The sequence below is a fragment of the Corapipo altera genome, unplaced genomic scaffold, assembly GCF_003945725.1.
Source record: "Corapipo altera isolate COAL_440 unplaced genomic scaffold, ASM394572v1 224, whole genome shotgun sequence".
NCBI lineage: Eukaryota > Metazoa > Chordata > Aves > Passeriformes > Pipridae > Corapipo > Corapipo altera.
In genome coordinates, this window is record NW_020884959.1 from 769,608 (window position 1) to 788,871 (window position 19,264).

Genomic DNA, 19,264 nt, shown 5'->3' on the forward strand with positions numbered 1-19,264 from the left:
GTGCGGGGCTGTGCGGGGCTGTGCGGGGCTGTGCGGGGCTGTGCGGGGCGCGGCGCTCCGCGGGCGCGGGGCAGGGGCGGGCGCGGCTGCCCGGCCGCCCGCGGCGGGAGCGCTCTGCGGGGCTGTGCATTCCCCCGCCGCCCCCCGCCCCCCCGTGCAGTTTAAAATAAATCCAACAGGGGCCGTGTTTGCTGAGCTGATGTGCCCGGCTGATACAGATAGCGGCGGCGAGCCGCCCCGCTTCTGTGGAAAAAGACTATTTTAAGTGTCATAATTAAGTTTAGAAGCCTTGTTTGGGCTCATTCACTGCTCGAAATAAAAAGGACTGGCTGCTTTTAGACCCTTTCTGAAGCGGTTGGCTAAGCGCCTCTGCACGTTCGCTTGGAGAAGAATGTTTTCTTTTCTAGTTTAATATTAGAAACTATATTTTTACTTGTTTAAACCGGATTTGATTATTCCTGTGGAGATTTTTTTCTCTCCCCCCCTTCCTATCGCTCAAATCTTTGTTCATTGTTCATTGACTGTGGAAGGCTGCTTAAATGTACGGAGAGAGGGGGGAGGCCCCCTCGCTGGTTTGATGTTGAAATAGTAAACCTGAATGAGGAGGGTGGCTGGAAAAGTGGACATTGCAGCTTTAATTAACTTCAAGATGCTTCAGCGAGGACCAGAGCGTAGTAGTGACGTTGCCTCATAAATCTGTCCAGTACAGTGCGTTGCATTGAACTATTACAGTATCACCATCATATTGAATATTCACTACCTATCCGGGAGCAGATTTGCATAATTGGATCTTTTTTAAATGAAACTTGTTTGCAAAAAACCAAACAAAACCAAAAAAACAAAAGCCCAAGTGAAAACCGCGGCGATCTGCATGATTATAAAGGGTTCAAACATATCCGAAAAGTAAGTGACCTGCATAAGTACATCAATAGGTTAAGTGCAAATAAGATGAGAAGTGCTTCTGAAAGCTGTACATTCCCTATGTGGTCTCTTGGGTTATTTCTCAATAGCGGGATTTTTTTGTAGCCTCAGGGATTTTAGGTTTTCTGTCTGCTTTCATAACTTTTTCCCTCACAGTTGTTATACAAGGTGAGGCTTTTGTACTGTGCCTATATACCTGTAGTGATATTTTTAAAGAAAATAGATTAGCAGTTTGTAATTCGTGCTGTTTGACTTGTATAATTACGGCTACTGTGGAAGGGAAATGTGTATTGCTGTTATATTTCTGGTCATCAAATAGATCATCACTAAATACTTCAGAATATTCAAAGATTGTTTGTGTATGTGTTTGTGTACGCTTAAAAATCGACTTAGTTAACTGAACTGTTACTTCTTAAATCAGAGAGGCAACTAGTTTTTTAATGTGTGTGTATTCCCCCTCCTCCCTTATTTGATGGAGAATGAAGATTACTGAAGTAATTAAAAATACCAGAAATTTTAAGAGTGAATTTGCAGCTTGTATGTCAAACCCAACTCCTGCTAACCGAGTGTCTGGGTTACAATATCGCAGTTTTGGATCGGGCAGGTTTAGGAGTGTTTTGTAAAATCAGATGCTGGTGTTTCGGATGCTGCGAGGACGAAGTTGTGGAGTGAAGGCAACTGAAAGCTGGAAGTTGCCTCCTGGGGAAGGGGAGCAGCGGTCGGTGGGGCGAGCCGAGCAGAAGTGCAAAGTGTGCGTGCAGCCCAAGCCTTGCCCCGGCTCTCCCCCCTCGCCGAAGGCTGCTTTAGTTATGATGTCATTCTGATAGTGGAGAGCAAATGTCTCCTGATTCTACCATTAAACGCCTGGCTGATTTGCCTGATAATGATAGCATTGACGTCCTGCTCCTTGACAAATGCAAGCCCTATGAGCCCTATGAATTAACTTTTTTCCCATAGCTGAGAGCCAGCTAGCTTTACGACTCATGAATGTAGCAGCACTTCTTTGACAGATTACTTTGAACCTCCTCGTTTCTGCAACAAAACCCCTTCTCTAAACACCACTTCTGCTGGGCTCCTAGCAGACCCCTGGACAGTTTGGGCCTGATTTGCAGAGCTACTGAGCATTCATCACTTCCACTGACTTCAGATGGAGTTGTGGGTGCTCAGCAGCTTTGAAAATCAGGCCCTGTGTTCGGTCAACAGATGATGCATTTTTTTGGCTTGTTTGTTTTTGGTTTTGTTTTGATTTTTTTTGTTACTGTTTTTTAAGTTAGACAGCTAAAGAGGGCTCTACGATTTCTAGTCATTATAAAAATATTTGTAAATAGCTTGAGTTGTTTGTCCTAGTCTGTTTTGCCCTTTCTGCTATCCTTTTTAAAATTTTATTTTCAATTAATCTTCTAGTGGATGTGCTGTAAATCTTCGGAAGAAGAGAATCATAAATGAGTTGTTTAAAGTTTTCAGAATGTTGTAGAAGAAAAATGTTTCCAGTTTGGTACCAAGTGCTTAGAGAATCGATTGCTATTTCAGAACATGCACTAGAAGAGAGTCTCGGTGCAGTTGCTAAACCCTGCGATTTGGTGCACTTTCTCATGTCTGCTCTGTCTTCAGATTTTGCTCGTGACTTTGAATTTCTATTCCTCCAGGTAAACGAGAATTAATATGATGGGTTTTTTTCAAGTGCCAGTGACTTAAACTTTGTTTTCATTTGCTGTTACAACGATGACAATTAACAACTGCAGATGTAAGAAAGGTCAGCCTCTGTTACATGTGCAGGGAATGAACCTAAAATATTTGCAGGCTAAAGCTGTGTCTTGCAAATGAGTTCCTGAAGATACAAGTTGCTATGATGGAAACGGTGTATTAAAACACTTTTAATAAATTGACTATGACTTTATCAACTGTAAGGAAGAAAAAGGATTTGTTCTACGGGCTTTCTGACTTCTGAACATATTTGAGCTCTAATACTCAGCAAGTTGTCTGCCACTGTCTTCACTGTAGACTTTTATATAATGAGGAGGCCGATTGTCATATTTTTGTCCATGCCAGAGGCCAATAACCCAACCCATTCATTATCAGAAGAGAGTAGCCTGTAGGTTGCAACATCAGTACCACTGTTTTACTTGCAGCAATGAAGACAGTGCTGAGATCAGAAATTGTGATCTTCAGTACAGAAAGCTGACACATTAAGTTGTGTACCCACCATGGAGCCTTAGGTCACCAAGGAGATTTGCATTCAAACACATGTAGAAAATCCACTAGTCCATTAAAATGGGATGTGCTTATTCCTTGGGAAACACAAGTTTCATCAAGTGTAGGAAAATCAGTAGAAGTAATTTTTCCAAATGTTGATTTTTGCTTAAAGTTGACTTTGAATTGCACAGGTGTTTTTAGAGTGCCTTGACTTAAAAAAAAAAAAAAAGGAGAAAAACATGGATTTATATAAACTTTATAAAAATGGAAACTAAAACCATAAATAGATTTATTTTTCAAGTTTGAACGTGGACAACTAAAGCTTTTTTAAAATCATCTGATTTAGTGTGTTTTAATAGGATTTGTAAGTAAATTTATATTTTAATCTCTGAATTTCTCTAAGATATATGAATAGATGTATATCAGCTCTTTAAAATGCTAAAAACAGTATAATCTTGAAAAACTATTTTTCTGTCCTCTCATTCACACCTTCCATTTCCAGAGTTGCAAGCAATTTGGATTCAGGGAAGGAGAACACAGATGAAAAAATAGAATACATATTCTTTCTTTTGTAGAAACATGAATAAAGTTATTCTGGCAACTATAGATGGAAATCCAAATTTCTCTAGTGAAGACACTCCAGGCACAGATGTTCGCAAAAGAGGAGAAAAGGATGAGCTACTGAAAGAAAATATGTAGAAGTAAAATAATTCTGATGCGTAATTGGATGATCTCAGGGTTATTGTACGGATGTGCCATTCCAGCTTCCAGTTGTGTGGCTGAATATGGAGCATGAACTTCCTCTGAGCAAGTCACTGATCAGAATCTGACCTTGGCTAGAAACAAGTGAAAATTGTAATGATCCGATGGGTGTTTGTTGCTTTATGTGAAATAACCGAGTAGTGTCTGTCTGAATCTGAGTGGATCACAATAACTGCTGTGACATTATCACTCGTATTGGCAGGTTAAGTAATGAAGCCAAGCACTGAGAGATTTGAAGCATCTTTTCAGGGGCAGCAGAGATCCAGATCAGGAAAGAGGCAGGGTAATAGGGTAGCGAGGGAGGATTTGGGTTGCCTCTGCCCAACTGCACCAATGCTGTGATTAAATATGCTCCCAGAGGTAGAATTCTTCCAGTATTCTGAATTTGGCACCTTTCCCTTATATTTAAATTTGCTCTGATTTTCAGGTGCATCTTACTGGATAACCAGATGCATCAAAAAGGCAAAAGAATTGTAGAGGAGTAATTATAATGAGCATGGTTGTCTGTGTTTTTTAAAAATTTTAAGATAGGGCCTTGAAAGTATTTTGAAGTCACTGTTTTCTACAGGTCTTAATCTAAATACTCCATCTGAGATTGTTTTCTGAAGAGATGGGTTCCTTGGGTTAAGTTGAACTATATTAAAGACAAACAATTTTATTATAATCTGACTGTCTTTTAAACACAGATGAAGAAAACAGAACTAAAATAGCCACAACTGCCTCAATATCTGATCTTTCCTTCATTGTGCTTTGCAGTGTTTTAGACTTGTATAACCAAAATCAAAGTTAGGTAATTCCTTACAAGTGTTTGTCACGTTATGGAAAAAGCAGCACTGCTGATCCTGGTGGGACATTAACAGACAGATCTGCAGGTAGCAGTGCCTGATAATAATGGTGATGGCTTCACTCCTATAGTGTGGGACAAGCAAGAGGGCCCTTCTTCAAACCGGCGGCTGGTTTTTGATGCATTAGTGTTAAACTGTCCAGCTGTAGCATCTTGAACTTCCAGAGGGAGCAAGTGCTTGCCAGGAGGGTGGGAGCCGGTGAAGATCAGGCAGGGGTAGCACAGTGCCCGGGAAAGGCTGCTTGGGGAAATTTGACCGTGTCTCACTTTTGTGAACAAGAGAAGCAAGAGAGGGGGAAAAAAAGGAAGAGTATGAGCTGACTTTCACCCCCACGACCTGTGTGGGGACGCAGGGGAGGTTGGCTGCAGGGGCTGCCTGTGGCCTGAACTCTGCCTTGGGGCAGCCCGGGAGCCTTCCTTGCCATCAGCCTTAAATGGGTCAGAGTATCATGGTGCAAAGGGGCAGTCTTGATTCTTCCTTTTATAATAAGCCTGTTTCAGCCTTTATGTGAATTTCGTTATAGTTTTTTTACGTTGCATTTTTTTTTTCCTATGTGATAAGCACTGTTAGAAACTTTGCCTCCTTTTTTATGCCTTTGGGATATTCTGCCACAGTCACTGTGGTTCTTTGTGATGGGATGCTCTGTTGAGCTCATCGATGCTAGAAAGGGGTTGCTATCAAGAACCACTTGGTCACAACAGGGCTATGTGCAGTGCTTCCTTCGTAGTCCTGGCCCCTGCTGATCTGGGAATTAGCCCTGGTAACTCGTGTGGTAGCACTGTGATGGCTGCCAGCCTGGCCTTACATTTATTTTTCTAAATGATAGCATACGGTATTAACGTTGTTTTATTTCACTCTCATAAGTTGGTCTCCACAGATTTGTGCAGACCTTGTCACCATCAGTCTTGTCACTGGAATACCAGTGGTAGATAAGGATAGATGCAGATAGGTCTCTTTAACCTAAAATTTAGAAAAAAACATGGGTAAATAGGAAAATCAGGCAGAATAACTTAATGCAAAAGACATATGGTATAAATTATCAGCAAGGAAAGGATAAATGAGTTCAAGGGAAGCCTGGGTTTGTTTCTTGAGAAAGAGCATGTGAGAGCTAGGGTGAAGAAAGCAAGGAGGTGTAAAGTCAGGTTTCTATTAAGGAAGGCTAACATGGTGGGCTGGATGTTTATTTCCTAGCATTTCTTCTGATAGCTCTGTATGGACGGGTTACATTTTAGTTTCATAAATGTTTCCTAACACTGACTCTCTAGATCTGCACGTGTGTTTCTTCAGTGGTCCATAGAAATAATAAAACCTAGGGCAGTGCAACGTTTTGGTTTTGATAACAGTTTTACTCAGGGGAGTGATGTGACAGTAAAGTGTTGATCGAGTGAATTAGGGAAAAATCTTGCCTTCTCTGGCATTAGTTTATAATTGACAGGAGAAGTAGAAACTGCCTTGTACTCGAGTGGCCAAGGATTTTTGATAGGTGTGTGCCCTGGTTCAACCATATCAGTGCTGGAACAGTTTTGGAAAAAAACCCCAAACCATATGCAGACATACATTTTCTTTTATTTCTCCAGGGTTTGCATGGATGTTAGAGGTTCCAGTCCATACGAAGAATTCTGAGTTTTCTGAATGTTGAGAGTTGACTCGATGTTGGAAAGCAGCACTAGTTTTGAAACCGGTGCTCCAAGTAGCTTTTACCTTTGTTTTGTTGGAATATATGCCACATTTCTGTGGAAAATTATGAATCTCTCTTCTCAGAGGAAAGTGCAGAAAGTTTAGCAAAATCTTTTTGATTTTGATGAGATTTCTAGGATCCAGTTCTGCTTCTCTTATTTGGGTAGGACTGAGCCAGTAGATAAAACTTCTTTACCTGGTGAATCTCATGTGATTCCTAGTTCCACTGTAAGTATAGTGTGCAACTCCACTGTTTCCTGATTAAACTTTGTCTCATTTCGTTATTTCAAGTACAAAAAGGAATCCAACCTTTTAAGTTAAAAAAATGTAAATATTATAGGCTACCTAAAACAGAAACATGCAATAAAATGACTATTTATTACCTTTTTAAGGTAACTGCTTTTCACTGATTCATTGAGATTTTGCCATATGAGTGTAATTCCTCTAGGGTTAATAAAATAACTAATAGAAGTTAACCCTGTATCTATATTAGTACCATAATACAAACCAAAAAAACTCTCCTGTCTTAACTACTCCCTTCTTTGAATTTTACTGTAAAATTTTTAAAATACTCTTCACTATTTTAAATATCAAATGTTCAAGCATTTTTTTTTTTTAAACTTGAACACACAAAGCTATATGCATGTGTCTGCGATAAATAGGCATGCTATGAGATAAATGAGCTATAGGAAATCCACAACCACTTCTGGATTAGAATTTCAATCTTTTGCCTGTTTGGTAGTATCTTTGGCATGCTAAAGGCTTTCCAAATATAGAAGTATAGTTTCTGGCCAGAACTAGCTGCCATTTTCTTATTGCAGTTGAAAAATGCCAGTTCATTAGTTTGCATCAACATGCTGCATCTTTGAAGGATTTCTCAGGTCCACAATTGAATTTCTGCTCAAAATGAAAGAGTTGCATCTCTGCACTTCATTATGGACTGGTGATTATGGAATGCACCTGGGTCACTGGAGAGCTGAATTCAGATCGTTCCTCTCTATCTGATTTGAATCAGCTTCTTCAAATCAAGTTTCTCACATCCCAGGTGAGTGCTCTAAAAACACACTTTGGCTCTTCTTTTCAAGTTCCTGCTTCAGGCTTTTCCAACTTAAATAATCAGTTAATTATTCAGTGGGTCAGAAGAGAACTGACTCTTGGCTTGGGCACTCCAGTGTGATGTGAGAGACTGGGTCTAACTGGTTTCTGTTTCAGAGTCTTGCAGCCTGCATTCCTGGTAAGAACGTTCATGTTCTTTGTGCTGTCTTGTTGGCTGTTCCTTTTGAAAAGTTGCAGAAGGTATCAGGTTAGTCCCAGAGGGGAATAAAAGGAAATTCTAAAATCTTCAAAGTATTTGTGATATGGAAAAACTGTTTCTTACTCAGCTCTCTACCTTTCTCATAAAGTTCACAATCCAGCTATTATAAAAGTCAGTTGATGATGAGGTGCATCTTTATAATTCAAACAATTTTCATCTCAAAATGGAGTTTTGTTGCCATTATTTTGTTCAGTGGATTTAATGTTTGTATAGAACCAATTAACTGATTCTTACATCCCCCTGAGCATCAGGTGTGTAGCTGTAGGAGATGTAATGGGTGCAGTGTTACCCCTTTCTACTGTTAGTGCCATGGACCTGTGCACAGGTAGAACTTGCTGTGGATGGCACCCTGTCTGTAGTAATGTGAGGTGGAAAGAAAGGCCACACAAATGCCTGAGGTTTGAAGGGATACTGTGCTGTTAGGTGTTCCTTCTCTCAGGAAGAACCTCATGGGTGATGTAGAAGACCTGTGAAACTGGTGGGTTTCTTTGTCAGGATCTCTTAAAAAGGAGAGAAACATCTTAATCTGTAGAAGGGAATCCGCAGAGGGAGGAAGCCCCTATTTCCTTAGAGATAGAAATATGCATTTTGATAGCTTCTGTTTCCTCTGTCTTTCATTCTTAACTTCTCTGGCAGCACAACTCTGGCAGAACCCATGCTGTATTGGTTGGTTCCCCTTCTGGCTGCTCTGCAACAGTGATGGATGGGAGCCAAGGGAATAAATATAGCTCTGAGTTCCAGTAGTAACCCCCTGCCAGACTTCTACACAGAAACCTGGGAGGTCACAAGGGGAGAGGGAATGGGTGATACAGAGTTTGGGCAGGCTCGGATGTGACTCCTCCAGCAGAGAGTGTGTTTCTCTGGTCCCCAAGGAAGGGGAAAGGTGCTGCAGGAACCCACTCGTGCCTTTGTTTCTGTGCAGAACCGAAGGGATCTGTAGATCTATTTCAAAAGCATTACCATTGGCTGTGCAGTTTCCATGTGAGTTTATTAAATGTGAGCATTTTTTATACATAAAAATAACTTCACCATTTTGTTATTTCCTTTTACGTATTTCACTTCGGTTGGAAAAATGAAATCAATCTCGTCAGCTTCTCATCAGTTTCTCTTTGGCTGTCATGCAGTTGCACAACGCTGCAGTGCTTGGCTGGCAAAAATGTTTACAACGAAAAATTGTTTTCAATGGGATTAAAAAAAGAATCATGGAAACACTTTTATTGCTCTTCAGTTTTTGTGCAGCTTTGATTTTTACAAGACCTAAACTACATCGGTGGTGCTGCTGCAATTGGATCTTAAAATTATACTGTGTTTTTATCTATACTTGCAAGGTATACACAAGATATTGCTACTACCCTGTTACATAGTACAAAAATTCTAGCCTAAATATTTCTTAGCAGCTGCTTCAAAGTCTGTGGAAATTATGAGCACCCTACAGTTGACTCTCAAAGGTTTGAGGTCAGACCTTTAACCTGTGTGTAAATACCTGCTGTAAGTTGGGTTTAACAATCTTAATTATTTAGAACTGCTTTGAGTTGATCTCTGATCTAGTAATACTGTGAGATTCTTACAGCTGAGGTGAATCTGGGGATATACCTGCAACCCTTCAATACTGCTGCTGATGCCTATAGAGACCTGACACACGAAGAATGTAAAAAATAAGATCCTTGGTAGTTTAACTGTAATAAAATCCTAGAGTAAAATATTGGCTGACAGTTACCCTTTGCATCAAAACTCTTAAATTCTTTTAAAAAAGGTGCTCGTGATAAGTGTAGAGTTAGTTTGGATTTTAATTTAGTTTGCTTTACAGTTTAAGTGGCAAAAGGCTCTTCTGGGGATGGCCTAAATTTGTGGCTATTGACAACTGCTTTATAAATGTATGGGCTCGGGCAGTCTGAGGAGGCATTGCAGCTCTCCAGGGCTTCTGCCACTAATAAGAGGGATGTTAGACAAGCACCCTGAGTTTACTTCCCTCTCTTTCTTACACTGCCTGACTTTCTACCTTCATCCAGTGTCCCTCAGTAGCCCCCATGAACCCATCATATAAATGAGAAACGGGGACCCTTGGGTAGTACCCTCTGAAGAGTTGAAAGCCTTTTTCTTAGAGTTTCATAGGGCCCCAGCTTACAGATACTCTTCCAGTGTTTTTAAGATCAACATTCACCACCAAATTCACTAATTGAAGACCTTAATGAATGTTGTAATGACCAGGTCTGTTGTTGTCACTGGTTCAGTATCTTGTTTTCAGGTGTGAGCTGCCTGAGTCAAATTCAGTTTGCTTCTAGGCTGAAATCACTGTCACACAAGCAAAAAACCAAACCAGAACAACAACAAAAAAATCACCACAACCCCCCCCCGCTTTATAAATATGATATTCCAGCCTCTTTCAAACACCAACTGTTGATTGGCTACTTCACACGTCATGATACTAAATCACTGACTTCAGACTGTTAACCTTTTGCTTACTGAGTACAACTTCTGCAGTGAAGTCACATCCATGATTGTTAGTCATAACTTGCATTTGATGAGATAACTTCTATTGGGGAAAGAAATAAATTATCATACAGGCTTTTTTTTTTCTGTGACATTGGGAAAGGTATTGAAATTTCTGATTTACATTTTTAATAAAACCAACTGGATTTGAAAATGGTTTACACATTTATATTCTGTAATGTACCACAGTTTTCATTCTGTGCTCTGTAGTTGGTATGAAGATCTAAAGTAGATTTGATACCTCTGTAAAAATAGTCTAGCGAGTCCATGTTCTTCAACTGCATGACACTTGTTCATGTACCTTTTTCAGAAGATACTGATGTTTTTAAACAGATGAGGACTGTTTTTCTGGGTGTTCTTTGTTTTGACAAGGTTTTCTGTTGGGAGATTAGGCTTTTGAAGATATGTTTCATATATTTGAGTAGAATAAAATACTACCTATGACAGTAGAAGACCCTCTTTTTTATTTTTTTGTTTTGGTTTTTTTGGTTTCTCCTTTACAAATAAGTCCTCAGTTTTTATTGTTGCTTGCTGTTATGACAGGTCATATATCTTTTGCTAATTGTATTTTTTTTCCTTGATTTTAATTATTATGGAGCAAATGTTTTGCTGTTTAAAAAGTATTAGGATACAGTTTTCTCATTTCTGATTTCTTAAATACCCTTGAATACCCCATTTTCTTTTTCTGACGTGCCTATGATCGATTCACCTTTCTCTCTGATGCTGATGGAGAACACAATAGAGCAAACCAAAGATAAGGAGAAGTACTGCTTTCAGCATGCTTCCAGCTACATGGATGTGTAGCAGAGCAGGATCTCTTGGGTTTGCCACAGTGCCAGGGAAACAGTGTCAGGAGAAACAGGGCTGGCAGATAAAGCAAGGAGGAGTATTGCACGTCTTTTTCAAACTGTATTTGAAGACAACTTTTCCTCCTTTCATAACCTCTTCTTATTTGAAATAGGAAATCTGAACAGTAAAAGGGGGCAGGGAAGTGTCTTGAACTCTTTCCATTCTCTGGTCAGAGGTGTGTGTGTTTTTTCACAGAATTATTCAGAAAGCATCTGTGAAAAATGGAGGTTCATCTTGTTAAAGTTCTGCTGGACTTGGAAGCCACTTGTGCCTTGTTCTGGGTCCTGGGTGCTTCCCATGTGCCTACCTACTAGAATTTAGTCCCCTCCAGTTACTTCCATTTAGGATTTGCCCCCTGTTGAGATCAATATTTAGTACTAGGACAGCTTTTACACGTTGAGTAAGGATCATTTGTTTCTATAGATATAAGAGGACTTAACAGCAGTGTACAATCAATATGGAGAAGCCTACTAAGATAATTTGTATTTAAATGTGAGCACTATTAATTCTAAACAATCTTCAGCCCTTATTTTGTCCAATCATTGCTGGACATCTAGGTGAAGAAGGCTCTTCTAACTTATTAGTTTATTATCAATGATATTGCCAGCACTTGAACTCTTCAATTAGGGAACACAGTTACCTATTATGCTATTAAGGTTTGCTGCTTTCTGATTGAAGTCCATACAGAAATACCTATTGCCTTAGCACAGTCACCCCATCCTTCTGTGAGCAGGTTAATGCAGAGTTTGGCAAGTGTACAAGGAGAATGTAAATAATAATTACTGAATAATAATTTAGTATTTTTAAGGATGCTTGTCTTATAATTGCATGATATGAAGGCACCTATAGAAGAATAAATGTCTTTGAGACAGTGATATGGCAAGGATAAGAACTTTAAAATGGTCTCATCTTTTTATTATGTTCAACACTTTTTTTTTACCTTGGTTTACATGTTTAAATTTTCTAAGAAAGCTGGATCTGAACTAAAGTTTCTGTAGCTTCTAGGAATTCCATAGAGTTTGTGGGGAGGACTGTATGTTCCTTCAGCTGTGAATAATTTGTGCTTCTTTATCATTTGTTTCATGAGCCCTCTTTCAGATTTTATAAACAACATGTTCACTTACATGTGAAGACTGTCAGTTAAAGCTGTTCAGTGCAAAACCTTACTGGTACAGCGTTATAAATCCTCCTATACTGCTTCAGTTGATCTTATACTGCGCACTTCTGTGGTATTATTTGATCCTGACTTAGTGTGGAATCAGTGATATTGAAACATGTGCTTAGTTGTTTTGCTATAACTGGATGTCAAGTGTTAAATCAAGTACTTAAGTTTGTGCTGGATCGGGTCCTCTGAAGGTAGAAAAAGCCAAAGCAGTGAAAAATTCTGGTCACAATTCTCTTAGTTAAAGAGTTAGGTGTTGCAGTGTTTTGAAAACCTGCAGTAAGGCATATTACCTTCTTTTTTATAATTTTTTTTTTTTTTTGGTCACTGTTGCTCCCATAAATAATCCGTAATTTAAAAAGTCATGTGTGGTCTCATAATTGTTTTTTACATTGGCTGGAATAGTAGTTCTTTTAAAAATGTGGTTCAAAGGAAGAATTGCTTTTCATACTCCAGAATAGCTGTGGTCTTGAATTACGTTTAGAAAAAGATGTATTAAATATAAACAAATACGGTGCTCATGTAAACATTAATTAAGCTCACATCACAGAACCTTGCTTTTTTGTGAAGAGCAGGAAAGCTCTTCTCATTTTCTTGTTTTTTCCACCAAGGGTTGTCTGACCCCATTCCACCATCCCCTTTCCATAGCAGAACCAATTCAGACATCCCAAATGGTGGGGCTGTCCCCTCTGCCCATGACCCCTCTGAAGCTACTGGGGTGGGTCTCTGAAGCAGGTCCTGTGAGGGTGGCCTGGCTGGGCCCTTACTGGATACACATGAGGAAGTGTGGGAGGCAGAGAATTCTAAGGAATTTTACACCACCACACACAGGTGATGAAGACACAAAATACAAATATTGAGTGACCAGGACTTAGGCAGGAGCTGGAGTGCTACTGCTCACTCCCATGTGGGTGAGGTGGAACATCAGGGACAGTAGGGGCTGTGGACAATGGGAGCTCCAACTTGGAGGCCCAACTGAGGAAGAGGAAAGGGAAGAAGAGATGGGAAAAAAGCCTCTTATTGTGTCCCAGGAGAATGCTATCTATGCATTCAGATCAGAGCAGCCCACAGCCATATAAAATAGCTCTTATACACTCACAGGTTGTTCTGAACTAATATTTGCTATTTTAATTTTCTTTGCAGACCTTGATATCAAAGTCACTGCTCTTTCCCTTCTTATTGGTACTTGTGGTAAAATAAGAGATCTGTACCAAATATTGAAGAATTAAGCCTAACAGAATGAAAAATTAACATGCTAAATATATTAAGTAATGATATAAACAAAGTGCTATGTCATTCTGCTTGTCCAAGGCTGAGCCCTCTTTTGTCCAAAACCAGATTATGTTCTTCATCTCTCTAATGGCACTATTAGAAAATTCATATTGGAAGCCAGGACCTTATTTGTGATGCTGCTTCTCCTTTGGGGCTGATATTGAAGCACAGGCACAGTATAAAACTTCAGAAAGAAGGCAAATATCAGATAGTTTTAGCCCAGGATTAGCAGTTAGGACTCTTGAGTGTCATCTGAACATTGATTATTTGTCAGATAATGCAATTACATTTAATGGAGGGCACTGCTCAGGAGTTACACAGTTTAGCTAGCACGTTTGGGTTTTATGCACTGTACCATCTTCTCAGTCACAGTGGAAACATGAGTGACATTTGACACTCGGTTGTGGTAATACTTTTCCAAAGCAGCTGCGTATCACAACACTGACAAAACCCATGAAATGCCTGTTCTGTGCCTATTGCTACCAAGTCTTGTTTCTGCTCTCCGTGAGAGGCAGAGGCTGCAGAGGAGAGCGGTGTTGGAGGATGGTGTCGCACGTTGTGTGCCTGTCACTGGGCTCAGACACTTGCTGTTGACTGTGACATGTCACTTACATGAACCCATGCAGTGCTACTGCAGCTTGGGGCACAGCATAGCTTATGCAGCAAATTGCAGGCCGCTTTTATCTGTGTGACAGACCCACCAAGAGATGCTAGAATCTGAGTGAGCCTTCAGATTTCAGGGTTTCTGACTCCTGGAAAAAGGAAGAAAAGAAAGATATGCCTGAGATGGTTTGAAATAAAACAGAGAAGAATCCTGTTCCTGTCCTCATGTGAACCCTGATAATAGCAGGGAGGACTAGACCATCTTATTATTGAAGTGCATCAGAAGTGATTAAGAAAAATTCTTGCCTCTGTTTTCCCTGTTGGCTTTGCAGTATAACAAGAAATCTTGGCTCCACTGAATCATGGGGACTTTTACGATTGAGTTCACTGGAACCAAGATTTCCTCTTTGGAATAATTGTCAGCTTTGCTCCTCCTGTGGACAGGGTGCTGATTCATGCTCCTCATGGATGTAGCATCAGTCATTCCAGTGATCCTGAGAAAACTCTCTCTACTCAAAAAGCTTAAGGCTGGTAGACTCATATGCATTTTGCAACACCTGTGAGGACATCTGTACCAGAAGAATGCCCATGAATTTCAGGTGATCAGGCAAGCCTTAGAACAACCTCTAATGTTCTTCTAGGAAGACCTGATATCAGTTCTGGCCTGACTGTGCCAGAATTTGAGCAGAGTCCTTCAGGTTGTCACCTGCAGACAGAACAGTTCCTGACTCTTCCCAGTAGCAGACAGAGCAGCCACACTGACTCAAGGCTCTGCTGTCACAATGACAGCCATAATATAAATGCTTTATCACACAGAAATGAAAATTTGATTAAGTATCTGAACTTGGTTTATTCATGACAAGGCAATATTTAGCTCAAGTTTATTTCAGACTTTGAGTATCAAAGGGATAGCCTTGACTTCAGTGACACTGAGCTCTCCAAAACTGCATTTGCATGTTCCATCCTGAAAGGGGCTTCTGAGACTGTGACTCAGTTTCCACTGCCAAGAGTTAAGGTGTTCCAAGAATGGCTACCTTATGGAATTTAGGCTCTTTAGCCGAACTTTTCCTTTTATTTAAACAAACACACCCAAATCCTGAGGAGTTCAGTTAAGACTGAACTTCCAGAACTGTCCTGAGTTTCAGTTGGAAATATGCAGAGGGTTCCAGCTGGTAACTGGGTTTTGAATCTGAGCAATACTAGTTTGAATGTTATTGACTGTACAAGCACAAATAACAGATTTGAGTAGAAGCCAAGAGGGAGAGATGAAAGTCCTAACACGGCTTCTCTCCCGAACACCTCAGAAATCCGAGACTTCTGTCTTGTCCCATCTGTACAACTGAAAGAAATGTTTCCCTTTTAACGGGAAATTAAACAGCACAGGCAAGTTAAAGAAACAAAATCTATAAAACATAGTAGGGTATTTATGTGTGTAAGTTTTCAGAGAATTTTGGTAATTCTGTGTACAGTTTTGAAACCCTGAGAAGGATGTCCAGCAGTGGCAAAGCGTGTGGATGAACACTGTGGTGGTGCATGCAGATAATTCATATTTTCATAGGACTTGATAGTCAGCATGGGAGTAATCTCAGACTTGGCTAATGAAAGTGGCTGCACCTGGTTGAGATCCTGCTGGAAGCTTTACTCTGTCAAAGATACTTATGTCTGGGTGCTTCCTACTTTATAAACCTTTATCCCCTTCTTGTGCCCTTAGGCTTAGTTGTGTTAAGGAACTGAAAAACTGGAGATCATTGCTGTTTTGGCAAAAGCTGGCTGTGCATAAATATGAATATCTCTGAAGGCTGCTCTTGCATGCAAACTTATTTGGTTATTTGAAAATGTTTTTGAATCTGATAGCTGAATCATTGCTGAATCATTAAGCTGTAGCTTACGTTCTGTATAGGTTTTATAGATAACAGTATGGTTTTACATTTTTCTTTTTAACTCTACCTGCATTCAGCTGGAGGCTACCATATTGACAGATAAGTTGAATGCTGATTCTGTGAAAGAAAGTTGCCCTTTTTTAAAGAGGTTCTAAAATCACATATTTTACCTGGTGGAGCACCATGCACCCTGTACAAATGAAAACGTGCTGTCCTCAGCCATCAGTGCAGTACGCTGAGAAATGAACATATTAAGGCAATTTGAGTGTTGAACCTTCTTTAATTCAACACATCATTTGGTTTCAAAATGGTTAAGTAAATTGTATTTAAATAATTGTAAACATTCCAAATAGTCATCCAAAAACAAATTGTACTTTGCATAATCATAACTTAGGAACAAAATGTTGCAATATGAATCAAGGAAGAGTGAAAAAAAAATTGCTAAATGAAGAAAGTACGCTTAAATTTCTTAACATATTTCTCCTTAGTAGATATTTGACAAAGTTTTTGTACTTATTTAAGATACTGTGCAAAATTTCAGATCAGTGTAGGTTAAAAATGCTTAATATCTTTTTATTGCTCCATCCCTTTGAATATTTATTTTCTGAAACTTGAAAGCTGCGTGCAGTATGACTTCTGCAGTGCAAAAGGCTTTTCATTCCATAAAGTGCCTAGAAATTTGTTATGTGATCAGTTATATAAATAGGCTTATTGTTTAGAATGTGTCTAAAATGCAGTCTGTCCTTTAGCCATTTTTTTTCTCTTATTAAATTTTTAAAGGCGCATATTTCAAAACCAAACAAACCAATTCCAAAGGGGTCTAATTTTCTTCTTTTTCTCCCAAAATGTACGGTATGTTCTAACAATTTAGGCTCCAGTTTGGCTAGTGGGTAGTCTTTCATTAGAAAGCACACTGTAGCAAAACATATATTTTTTTTGTTACAAAATAGCGAATGATATAATAATTGTAAAGGGCATCTACAGCATAATGACAGTTATGTGTTTTTCAAAGGAAAATGCAAACAATAGGTAGAAGAAAGTAAAATCGATAAAAGGACATTGTATGAATATATCTGGTCCATTAGTTACAGGGAAATCTATTCTGTTCAATCTGAAATCACATTCAGCTTATGAGGTGGATAAATAAAAACGTTAGGTCCCAGTTATGTAGTCCTTTCTCCTTTTGAGCTTAATGGCAACTTTGGATGAAATGGGACATCAGGATTAAAGCCCAAATTAATCATTGTGCAGCACGATTTTCATCACCCTCACTTCCAGATAGGTAATTTCCACCAAGTAAAATCATTGAGGACTGTTATCATTGTATGCTTAGCTGCGGTTCCTGTGTTGCAGAGAGGAAAAAACAAGTCACGAGTATTCTTCAGTTGTGGAATGGGAATGCATGTGCACCTGTTAAGTTTTATACCTAAAAGAGGGTGCTGAAGTTTGCTTATTTAACTTCAGTCCTTCCTTCCTCCTGTTAAAAGTGCTGTGGAGTTTGGATAGAAAAGTATCATGAGGGATTGCACATCTGCAGTTCCCTCAAACCCTAAAATGTACTAGGGGCGACTGATTTCCTCACTAGGATTTCTGATCCCTGTGTGCCAATTGTTGGCTGATTAAGGTCAATGATAGCACTTATTCAGTACTTTTATTGACTTGGATCATGTGATAGAAGTGATTGATTTAAGCACAGGATTGCTAATTTTCTATTGTAGCCATTTCTTCTATAGAGCCAGGTTTTACATTACCAGGAGTTATTTATTCTGTATTTAAAGGCAATTCATTTTTCCCTTACAGGTAGCGGTGCTGTTGCGTACGTTCAGAATTACATATTTCACTTGTGGGAGATGTTTTTGCCAGTCAGATGTACCCTTTGTTTCCAGAGATCTTTGGATAGGCTGAGATTTCAAATAGCAGATAATAACATGCAGTGTGTATTATTGATGTTGTCTTAATTGTCTTATTGACAACTCACTTGCACTTGAAGAGGCATGCTAATATCAGACGTTTTATGAGATTGCATATATTTTCATGACTGGAAGCCATAGCTACAAAATGATTTAAAAAGCACACAAGTATTACTCATTAAAACATGTAGAATTTTAAAAATGCGTTTTTGGGTCAACCTTCGGCATCGTCACTCTTTGGTTTTGTTAATCCAGTCTCCCTCGCCCTTAATTTTCCTTTACTAGTCCCTAATTAAGCTACACATCAATATTTAGCGTGGTATTGGCTCCAAAGCAAAGTGCCATGCACCACCACCATTACCTGAAAAAAAGAGCTTATAGGAATAGCAAATTATATGCCTGGAAGATATAAGAAGATGTTCATATAAAGGGAAAATACAAGTTCTTTGCCTCTCCTGTGGCAAGGAGGGAGTGTAGAAGAGAGTATACATTGTGTGCAGTTTAAAATTATAAAAATCTCGTTATAAATATACTAATTGTGATATTTGTTTCTGGTGGAATAGGTTCATTAAGATGTTGGAATTGTTTAGTTACTGTTGGTCTCTTTTAAAGACCTGTGAATTAACTTGTGACGTTGTTAAAATTTAAAATCAATAAAAATAAAGCTACAGTATGTATCAGCATGAGCTGACAGATGTAGACAAGTATTAAGGAAAACCTCTTGCTGAGAATGATTGTAGCCTGAAGTATTCTATATATGAATGATCCAAGCATATTTTAGATTTCTCCTTTAGCAAACCTCCAGTTTGGACATACGGGTCTCTTCATGTGTCTGTCATGGTGAAAGGACCAGTTGCTGATGTCACTTCTGCCAATACTGTCTTCTGGGTGCTCGTCTTTCCTGTTGCTCATGAGGACTCCATCAGGGACTGTTTGTTTCCAGTCCTGTTTGAATCCTGTGTTCCTGTATCGCTGTGAAACACATAAAGGCAGAATTTAATGTAAACTCTGCATGTCCTTTCCACTCCTTATTTTTCTGCCTCATATTAGTGTAGTGGATTTGCTTGAGAACATTCAAAGGAAGGAGAGAGTTTTCAGGTTGACTTTCTCCTTCTCCCAGTGTAAAAGCCTGTTATCTTGGAGAAACTTGGGTTTCTACCCAGGAGACGAATAATCCAGCTCTATTCACCAAAATCTTACCATTTTCCTTCAGATTTCTCTTTTTCCTGAGATACTGAAGTGATTATGAAGAACTACAAATGCGTTCTGCAAAATACTTTTTAAAAATTGGCAATTATTTGTACCTGTCTTCTAGCTCCCTTTTGCAATTAAGCTTTGTCATTCATCCTCAGGCCAAAGAGCTTGGAATTCTCTTTCTAAATGTG

At 39.3% G+C, this 19,264-nt stretch overlaps 1 protein-coding gene across 1 annotated transcript in view; it reads left to right on the top strand.

Annotated features, from left to right (window-relative positions):
- Positions 1-832: 832 nt before the first annotated feature.
- The window catches only part of ZNF536 (zinc finger protein 536), a 340,785-nt gene continuing 322,353 nt past the window's right edge, over positions 833-19,264 (top strand). The window contains exon 1 of the mRNA XM_027663895.1: positions 833-903. The gene's annotated coding sequence lies outside the window, so the exon portion shown is untranslated. The remainder of the gene's footprint in view (positions 904-19,264) is intronic.